Source organism: Dipteris shenzhenensis, chromosome 20 (assembly GCF_047967505.1).
Source record: "Dipteris shenzhenensis isolate YYH24624 ecotype China chromosome 20, Dip_SZ_1.0, whole genome shotgun sequence".
NCBI lineage: Eukaryota > Viridiplantae > Streptophyta > Polypodiopsida > Gleicheniales > Dipteridaceae > Dipteris > Dipteris shenzhenensis.
In genome coordinates, this window is record NC_141615.1 from 41361033 (window position 1) to 41372565 (window position 11533).

Sequence of the window (11533 nt, forward strand, 5' to 3'; positions counted from 1 at the left end):
GCTGTAGGTGTATTATTCAAACAAGTACTTATCGGATGCGGGCTCCACTTTGCACGCAAGTCTATTTCAACTATGTTGAGGTGCTTGAAAAGTATTGTCACCATCGGATATGCTTTGTATGGTCGATCACACATTATACACCATTTTTTCCCGAGTGATGCACATCCGCAAAAAAACATGCCCTTAGGTGTGTTATATAACCAAGTACTTATCGGATGGGTGTGCCTTTTTGAGAACATTTCAATACCACCTAGGTTGCAGTGCATGAAAAGTATTGTGCCCATCGGATATCCTTTGCATAGTCGATCGAGCATTAAATACCATTTTTGCGTTAGTGTGATGCACATGCGTAAAAAAACACGTTGCTAGGTGTGTTATCCAATCAAGTACTTATGCAATGGGAATGCCACTTTGCATGCAAGTTAATTCCACCTATTTGAAGGTGTGTGCAAATTATTGTGCCCATCGGATATGCTTTGCATTGTGGATCAAGCATAAAACAACGTTTTTGCCTTAGTGTCATGCACAACCATGAAAAAACACGGTCCTAGGTGTGTTAATCAAACAAGTACTTATTGGATGGGGGCTCTACTTTGCACGCAAGACTGTTTCAACTATGTTGATGTGCATGCAATGTATTTTCACCATCGGATATGCTTTGCATGGTCGATCATGCATTATACACCATTTTTTCCCAAGTGATATGCACATCCACAAAAAAACACGCCCTTAGGTGTGTTATCTGACCAAGTACTTATCGGATGGGTGTGCCTCTTTGAGAACATTCCAGTACCACCTAGGTTGAGGTGTACAAAAAATGTTGTGCCCATCGTATATCCTTTGCATGATCGATCGAACAATAAATACTATTTTCACTCTACTGTCATGCACATCCGTACCTAGTTGAAGGTGTGCACAAAGTATTGTGCCCATTGGATATGCTTTGCATTGTCGATCAAGCATAAAACAACGTTTTTGCCTTAGTGTCATGCACAACCATGAAAAAACACGGTCCTAGGTGTGTTAATCAAAGAAGTACTTATCGGATGGGGGCTCCACTTTGCACGCAAGTCTGTTTCAGCTACCTTGAGGTGCGTGCAAAGTATTGTCACCATAAGATATGATTTGCATGGTCGATGATGCATTATACACCGTTTTCCCCCTAGTGATATGCACATCCGCAAAAAAACACACCCTTAGGTGTGTTATCTGACCAAGTACTTATCGGATGGGTGTGCCTCTTTAAGAAAATTTCAATACCACCTAGGTTGCAATGTAGGAAAAGTATTGTGCCCATTGGAGATCCTTTGCATGGTCGATCGAGCATTAAATACTATTTTTGCTCTAGTGTCATGCACATCCGTAAAAAGACACGCTGCTAGGTATGTTATCCGATCAAGCACTTATGGGATAGGTGTGCCACTTTGTATGTAAGTCAATTCTAGCTGGAAGAAGGTGTGTGCAAAGTATTGTGCCCGTCGGATATGCTTTGCATTGTCGATCAAGCATAAAACAATGTTTTTGGCTTAGTGTCATGCACAACCATGAAAAACACGGTCCTAAGTGTGTTGATCAAACAAGTACTTATCGGATGGGGGCTCCAGTTTGCACGCAAGTCCGTTTCAGCTAGGTTGGATGCGTGCAAAGTATTGTCACCATCGGATATGCTCTGCATGGTCGATTACGCATTATACAACGTTTTTCCTGTAGTGATATCCACATCCGCAGAAAAACACACCCTTAAGTATGTTATCTGACCAAGTACTTATCGGATGGGTGTGCCTCTTTAAGAACATTTCAATACCATGTAGGTTAAGGTGTAGGAAAAGTATTGTGCCCATCGAACATGCTTTGCATGGTCGATCGAGCATTAAATACCATTTTTGCCTTAGTGTCATGCACATCCGTAAAAAAACACGCTGCTAGGTGTGTTATCCGATCAAGTACTTATGCGATGGGAATGCCACTTTGCATGTAAGTCAATTCCACCTAGTTAAAGGTGTGTGCAAGGTATTGTGCCCATCGGATATGCTTTGCATTGTCGATCAAGCATAAAACACCGTTTTTGACTTAGTGTCATGCACCGCCATATAAAAACACGGCCGTAGGTGTGTTATTCAAACAAGTACTTATCGGATGGGGCCTCCACTTTGCATGCAAGTCTGTTTCAACTACCTTGAGGTGGGTGCAAAGTATTGTCACCATCGGATATGCTTTGCATGGTCGATCACACATTATATAACATTTTTTCCCGAGTCATATGCACATCCGTAAAAAAACATGCCCTTAGGTTTGTTATCTGACCAAGTACTTATCGAATGGGTGTGCCTCTTTGAGAACATTCCAATACCACCTAGTTTGAGGCATACGAAAAGTGTTGTGCCCATCGGATATCCTTTGCATGATCGATCGAGCAATAAATACTATTTCTGCTCTAGTGTCATGCACATCTGTAAAAAAACACGCTGCTAGGTGTGTTATCCGATCAAGTACTTATGAGATGGGAATGCCACTTTGCATGTAAGTTAATTCCACCTAGTTGAAAGTGTGTGCAAAGTATTGTGCCCATCGGATATGCTTTGCATTGTGGATCAAGCATAAAACAACGTTTTTTCCTTAGTGTCATGCACAACCATGAATAAACACGGTCCTAGGTGTGTTAATCAAACAAGTACTTATTGGATGGGGGCTCCACTTTGCACACATGACCGTTTCAACTACCTTGAGGTCTGTGCAATGTATTTTCACCATCGGATATGCTTTGCATGGTCGATCACGCATTATACACCATTTTTTCCCGACTGATATGCACATCTAAAAAAAACAAGACCTTTGGTGTGTTATCTGACCAAGTACTTATCGGATGGGTGTGCCTCTTTGAGAACATTCCAATACCACCTAGGTTGAGGTGTACAAAAAGTGTTGTGCCCATCGGATATCCTTTGCATGATCGATGGAGCAATAAATACTATTTTTGCTCTAGTGTCATGCACATCCTTAAAAAAAACACGCTACTAGGTATGTTATCCGATCAAGCACTTATGGGATGGGAGTGCCACTTTGCATGTAAGTCAATTCCACCTAGTTGAAGGTGTGTGCAAAGTATTGTGCCCATCGGATATGCTTTGCATTGTCGATCAAGAATAAAACAACGTTTTTGCCTTAGTGTCATGCACAACCATGAAAAAACACGGTCCTAGGTGTGTTAATCAAACAAGTACTTATCGGATGGGGGCTCCACTTTGCACGCAAGTCCTTTTCAACTACATTGAGATGCGTGCAAAATATTGTCACCATTGGATATGATTTGCATGGTCAATGATGCATTATACACCGTTTTTTCCCTAGTGATATGCACATCCACAAAAAAACACGCCCTTAGGTGTGTTATCTGACCAAGTACTTATGATATGGGTGTGCCTCTTCGAGAAAATTTCAATACCACCTAGGTTGCAGTGTAGGAAAAGTATTGTGCCCATCGGATATCCTTTGCGTGGTCGATCGAGCATTAAATACTATTTTTGTGGATTGTGTCATGCACATCCGTAAAAAAAACACGCTGCTAGGTATGTTATCCGATCAAGCACTTATGGGATGGGTGTGCCACTTTGCATGTAAGTCAATTCTACCTATTTTAAGGTGTGTGCAAAGTATTGTGCCCATCGAATATGCTTTGCATTGTCGATCAAGCATAAAACACCGTTTTTGGCTTAGTGTCATGTACAACCATGAAAAAACACGGTCCTAAGTGTGTTAATCAAACAAGTACTTATCGAATGGGTGCTCCAGTTTGCACGCAAGTCTGTTTCAACTAGGTTTAGATGCATGCAAAGTATTGTCACCATCGAATATGCTCTGCATGGTCGATTACGCATTATACAACGTTTTTCCCGTAGTGATATGTACATCCGCAAAAAAACATGCCCTTAGGTATGTTATCTGACCAAGTACTTATCGAATGGGTGTGCCTCCTTAAGAACATTTCAATACCACCTAAGTTAAGGTGTAGGAAAATTATTGTGCCCATCGGATATGCTTTGCATGGTCGATCGAGCATTAAATACCATTTTTTCCTTAGTGTCATGCACATCCGTTTAAAAACACGCTGCTAGGTCTGTTATCCGATCAAGTACTTATGCGATGGGAATGCCACTTTGCATGTAAGTCAATTCCACCTAGTTGAAGGTGTGTGCAAGGTTTTGTGCCCATCGGGTATGCTTTGCATTGTCGATCAAGCATAAAACACCGTTTTTGCCTTAGTGTCATGCACAACCATATAAAAACATGGCCGTAGGTGTGTTATCCAAACAAGTACTTATCGGATGGGGGCTCCACTTTGCACGCAAGTCCGTTTCAACTATTTTGAGGTGCTTGCAAAGTATTGTCACCATCGAATATGCTTTGGATGGTCGATCACGCATTATACACCATTTTTTCCCGAGTGATATGCACATCCGCAAAAAAACACACCCTTAGGTGTGTTATCTAACCAAGTACTTATAGGATGGGTGTGCCTCTTTGAGAACATTTCAATACCACCTGGGTTGCATTGTATGAAAAGTATTGTGCCCATCAGATATCCTTTGCATGGTCGATCGAGCATTAAATACCATTTTTGCCTTAGTGTGATGCACATCCGTAAAAAAACACGCTGCTAGGTGTGTTATCCAATCAAGTACTTATGCATTGTGGATCAAGCATAAAACAAAGTTTTTGCCTTAGTGTCATGCACAACCATGAAAAAACACGATCCTAGTTGTGTTGATCAAACAAGTACTTATTGGATGGGGGCTCTAGTTTGCAGGCAAGACTGTTTCAACTACGTTGATGTGCGTGCAAAGCATTTTACCATCCGATATGCTTTGCATGGTCGATCATGCATTATACACCATTTTTTCCCTAGTGATATGCACATCCGCAAAAAAACACGCCCTTAGGTGTGTTATCTGACCAAGTACTTATAGGATGGGTGTGCCTCTTTGAGAACATTCCAATACCACCTAGGTTGAGGTGTACAAAAAGTGTTGTGCCCATCGTATATCCTTTGCATGATCGATCGAGCAATAAATACTATTTTTGCTCTAGTGTCATGCACATCCGTAAAAAAAACACACTGCTAGGTATGTTATCCGATCAAGCACTTATGGGATGAGAGTGCCACTTTGCATGTAAGTCAATTCCACCTAGTTGAAGGTTTGTGCAAAGTATTGTGCCCATTGGATATGCTTTGCATTGTCGATCAAGCATAAAACAACGTTTTTGCCTTAGTGTCATGCACAACCATGAAAAAACAGGGTCCTAGGTGTGTTAATCAAACAAGTACTTATCGGATGGGGGCTCCACTTTGCACGCAAGTCCCTTGAGGTGCGTGCAAAGTATTATCACCATCGGATGCGATTTGGATGGTCGATGATGCATTATACACTGTTTTCTCCCTAGTGATATGCACATCCGCAAAAAAACACGCCCTTAGGTGTGTTGTCTGACCAAGTACTTATCGGATGGATATGCCTCTTTAAGAACATTTCAATATCACCTAGGTTGCAATGTAGGAAAAGTATTGTGCCCATCGGATATCCTTTGCATGGTCGATCGAGCATTAAATACTATTTTTGCTCTAGTGTCATGCACATCTGTAAAAGAAACACGCTGCTAGGTATGTTATCCGACCAAGCGCTTATGGGATGGGTGTGCCACTTTGCATGTAAGTCAATTCCACCTAGTTGAAGGTGCGTGCAAAGTATTGTGCCCATCGGATATGCTTTGCATTGTCGATCAAGAATAAAACACTGTTTTTGGCTTAGTGTCATGCACAACCATGAAAAAACACGGTCCTAAGTGTGTTAATCAAACAAGTACTTATTGTATGGGGCCTCTAGTTTGCATGCAAGTCCGTTTGAACTAGGTTGAGATGCGTGCAAAGTATTGTCACCATCGGATATGCTCTGCATGTCGATTATGCATTATACAACGTTTTTCCTATAGTGATATGCACATCCACAGAAAAACATGCCCTTAAATATGTTATCTCACCAAGTACTTATCGGATGGGTGTGCCTGTTTAAGAACATTTCAATACCACCTATGTTAAGGTGTAGGAAAAGTATTGTGCCCATCGAATATGCTCTGCATGGTCGATCAAGCATTAAATACCATTTTTGCCTTAGTGTCATGCACATCCATAAAAAAACACGCTGCTAGGTGTGTTATCCAATCAAGTACTTATGCGATGGAAATGCCACTTTGCATGTAAGTCAATTCCACCTAGTTGAAGGTGTGTGCAAGGTATTGTGCCCATCGGATATGCTTTGCATTGTCGATCAAGCATAAAACACCGTTTTTTCCTTAGTGTCATGCACAACCATATAAAAACACGGCCGTAGGTGTGTTACTCAAACAAGTACTTATCGGATGGGGGCTCCACTTTGCATGCAAGTCTATTTCAACTACGTTGAGGTGCGTGCAAAGTATTGTCACCATCGGATATGATTTGCATGGTCGATCACACATTATACACCATTTTTTCCTGAGTGATATGCACATCCGTAAAAAAACATGCCCATTCCAATACCACCTAGGTTGAGGCATACGAAAAGTGTTGTACCCATCGGATATCCTTTGCATGATCGATCGAGCAATAAATACTATTTTTGCTCTAGTGTGATGCACATCTGTAAAAAAACACGCTGCTAGGTATGTTATCCGATCAAGCACTTATGGGATGGGAGTGCCACTTTGCATGTAAGTCAATTCCACCTAGTTGAAGGTGTGTGCAATGCTTTGCATTGTCGATCAAGCATAAAACAACGTTTTCGCCTTAGTGTCATGCAGAACCATGAAAAAACACGGTCCTAGGTGTGTTAATTAAACAAGTACTTATCGGATGGGGGCTCCACTTTGCACGCAAGTTCGTTTCAACTATGTTGACGTGAGTGCAGAGTATTGTCACCATCGAATATGATTTGCATGGTCGATCACGCATTATACACCGTTTTTCCCTAGTGATATGCACATCTGCAAAAAAACAGGCCCTTAGGTATGTTATCTGACCAAGTACCTATCGAATGGGTGTGCCGCTTTGAGAACATTTCAATACCACCTAGGTTGCGGTGTAGGAAAAGTATTGTGACCATCGGATATCCTTTGCATGGTCGTTCGAGCATTAAATACTATTTTTGCTCGAGTGTCATGCACATCCGTAAAAATAACATGCTGCTAGGTATGTTATCCGATCAAGCACTTATGGGATGGGTGTGCCCCTTTGCATGTAAGTGAATTCCACCTAGTTGAAGGTGTGTGCAGAGTAATGTGCCCATCAGATATGCTTTGCATTGTCGATCAAGCATAAAACACCGTTTTTGGCTAAGTGTCATGCACAACCATCAAAAAACACGGTCCTAAGTGTGTTAATCGAAGAAGTAGTTATCGGATGGGGGCTCCAGTTTGCACGCAAATCTGTTTCAACTAGGTTGAGATGCGTGCAAAGTATTGTCACCATCAGATATGCTCTGCATGGTTGATTACGCATTATACAACGTTTTTCCCGTACTGATATGCACATCTGCAAAAAAACATGCCCTTAAGTATGTTATCTGACCAAGTACTTATCGGATGGGTGTGCCTCTTTAAGAACATTTCAATACCACGTAACTTAAGGCGTAGGAAAAGTATTGTGCCCATCGCATATGCTTTGCATGGTCGATCGAGCATTAAATGCCATTTTTGCCTTAGTGTCATGCACATCCGTTAAAAACCACGCTGCTAGGTGTGTTATCTGATCAAGTACTTATGCGATGGGAATGCCACTTTGCATGTAAGTCAAGTCCACCTAGTTGAAGGTGTGTGCAAGGTATTGTGCCCATCGGATATGGTTTGCATTGTCGATCAAGCATAAAACACCATTTTTGCCTTAGTGTCATGCACAACCATATAAAAACACGGCCGTAGGTGTGTTATTCAATTACGTACTTATCGGATGGGGGCTCCACTTTGCACGCAAGTCTGTTTCAACTACGTTGAGGTGCATGCAAAGTATTGTCACCATCGGATATGCTTTGCATGGTCAATCACGCATTATACACCATTTTTTCCCGAGTGATATGCACATCCGCAAAAAAACAAACCCTTAGGTGTGTTATCTGACCAAGTACTTATCGGATGGGTGTGCCTCTTTGAGAACATTTGAATACCACCTAGGTTGCGGTGTAGGAAAAGTATTGTGCCCATTGGATATCCTTTGCATTGTCGATCGAGCATTAGATACTATTTTTGCTCTAGTGTCATGCACATCCGTAAAAGAAACACGCTGCTAGGTAGGTTATCCGATCAAGAACTTATGGGATGAGTGTGCAATTTGCATGTAAGTCAATTCCACCTAGTCGAAGGTGTGTGCAAAGTATTGTGCCCATCGGATATGCTTTGCATTGTCGATCAAGCATAAAACACCGTTTTTTGCTTAGTGTCATGCACAACCATGAAAAAACACGGTCCTAAGTGTGTTAATCAAACAAGTACTTATCAGATGGGGGTTCCAGTTTGCACGCAAATCCGTTTCAACTTATGCACATCCGCAAAAAAACATGCCCTTAGGTATGTTATGTGACCAAGTACTTATCGGATGGGTGTGCCTCTTTAAGAACATTTCAATACCACGTAGATGAAGGCGTAGGAAAAGTATTATGCCCATTGGATATGCTTTGCATGGTCGATCAAGCATGAAATACCATTTTTGCCTTAGTTTCATGCACATCCATTAAAAAACATGCTGCTAGGTGTGTTATCCGATCAAGTACTTATGCGATGGGAATGCCACTTTGCATGTAAGTCAATTGCACCTAGTTGATGGTGTGTGCAAGGTATTGTGCCCATCGGATGTGCTTTGCATTGTCGATCAAGCATAAAACACTGTTTTTGCCTTAGTGTCATGCACAACCATATAAAAACACGGCCGTAGGTGTGTTATTCAAATCGGATGGGGGCTCCACTTTGCACGCAAGTCCGTTTCAACTACGTTGAGGTGCGTGCAAAGTATTGTCACCATCGGATAGGCTTGGCATGGTTGATCACACATTATACACCATTTTTTCCCGAGTGATATGCACATCCATAAAAAAACACGCCCTTAGGTGTGTTATCTGACCAAGTGCTTATTTGAGAACATTTCAATACCACCTAGGTTGTGGTGTAGGAAAAGTATTGTGCCCATCGGATATCCTTTGCATGGTCGATCGAGCATTAAAAACTATTTTTGCTCTAGTGTCATGCACATCCGTAAAAAAAACGCACTACTAGGTATGTTATCCGATCAAGAACTTATAAGATGGGTGTGCCACTTTGCATGTAAGTCAATTCCACCTAGTTGAAGGTGTGTGCAAAGTATTGGGCCCATCGGATATGCTTTGCATTTTGGATCAATCATAAAACAATGTTTTTGCCTTAGTGTCATGCACAACCATGAAAAAACACGGTCCTAGGTCTGTTAATCAAATAAGTACTTATCGGATGGGGGCTCCACTTTGCACACAAGTCTGTTTCAACTACATTGAGGTGTGTGCAAAGTATTTTCAGCATCAGAAATGATTTGCATGGTCGATCATGCATTATACACCGTTTTTTCCCTAGTGATATGCACATCCATAAAAAACACGCCCTTCGGTGTGTTATCTGACCAAGTACTTATCGGATGGGTGTACCTCTTTGAGAACATTTCAATACCACCTAGGTTGCGGTGTAGGAAAAGTATTGTGCCCATCGGATATCGTTTGCATGGTCGATCAAGCATTAAATGATATTTTTGCTCTAGTGTCATCCACATTCGTAAAAAAAACACGCTGCTAGGTATGTTATCCGATCAAGCACTTATGGGATGGGTGTGCCACTTTGCATGTAAGTGAATTTCACCTAGTTGAAGGTGTGTGCAAAGTATTGTGCCCATCGCATATGCTTTGCATTGTCGATCAAGCATAAAACACCGTTTTTGGCTTAGTGTCATGCACAACCATGAAAAAACACGGTCCTAAGTGTGTTAATCAAACAAGTACTTATCGGATGGGAGCTCCAGTTTGCACGCAAGTCAGTTTGAACTAGATTGAGATGCATGCAAAGTATTGTCACCATCGGATATGCTCTGCATGGTCGATTACACATTATACAACGTTTTTCCTGTAGTGATATGCACATCCGCAAAAAAGCACGCCCTTAGGTGTGTTATCTGACCAAGTACTTATTTGATGGGTGTGCCTCTTTGAGAACATTTCAATACCACCTAGGTTGCGGTGTAGGAAAAGTTTTGTGCCCATCGGATATCCTTTGCATGGTCGATCGAGCATTAAATACTATTTTTGCTCTAGTGTCATGCACATCCGTAAAAAAACACGCTACTAGGTATATTATCCGATCAAGCACTTATGGGATGGATGTGCCACTTTACATGTAAGTCAATTCCACCTAGTTGAAGGTGTGCGCAAAGTATTGTGCCCATCGGATATGCTTTGCATTGTTGATCAAGCATAAAACACCGTTTTTGCCTTAGTGTCAAGCACATTTGTAAAAAAACACGGTCCTAGGTGTGGTATCGGATCAAGTACTTATCTAACTGACATGCCACTTTTCATGCAACTCAATAACACCTAGGTTGAGGTGGGGGCAAAGTATTGTGCCCATTGGATGTACTTTGCATGATATATCACGTATTAAACTCTGTTTGTGCCTCAATGTCATGGACAACTGTAAAAAAACACGCTTTTAGGTGTGTTATCTGACCAACTACTTATCAGATGGGTGTACCACTTTGCATGCAATGCAATACCAAAATTTTTGAGACTCATGCAAAGTATTGTGCCCATCAGATATGTTTTGCATTGTCGAACAAGCATTAAACATTGTTTTGGCCTTAGTGTCATGCACAACCGTCAAAAAACGCGGTCCTAGATGTGTTATTCAACTAAGTACTTATGGGATGGGCACGCCACTTTTCATGTAAGTCAATAATACCTAGGTTGAGATGTGTGCAAAGTATTGTGATGATCAGATATGCGTTGCATTGTCGATTAAGCATAAATTAGCGTTTTTGCCTTAGTGTCATGGACAACAACCAATAAAAAACATGGTCCTAGGTGTGATATTCTAAAAATTACTTGTCAGATGGGGGAGCCACTTTGCAAGAAAGTCAATTTCAAATAGTTTGATGTGCGTGCACAGTATTGTGTCTATCGGTTACACTTTGCATGGGGGATCACACATTGTACACCATTTTTCCCCTAGTGTTATGCACATCCGTCAAAGAACACGCTGTTAATAGGTATATTATCATACCAAGTACTTATTGAATGGGAGTTCCACTTTGCATGGAATACCATACCACCGCATTTGAGGCACATGCAAAGTATTGTGCCCATCGCATATGCTTTACATGGTAGATTGAGTATTAAAAACCGTTTTTGGCCTTGGTGTATTTTTCAAACACGATCCTAGGTGTATTTTTCAAACAAGTACTTATCGGATGGGGATGCCACTTTGCACACAAGTCAATACT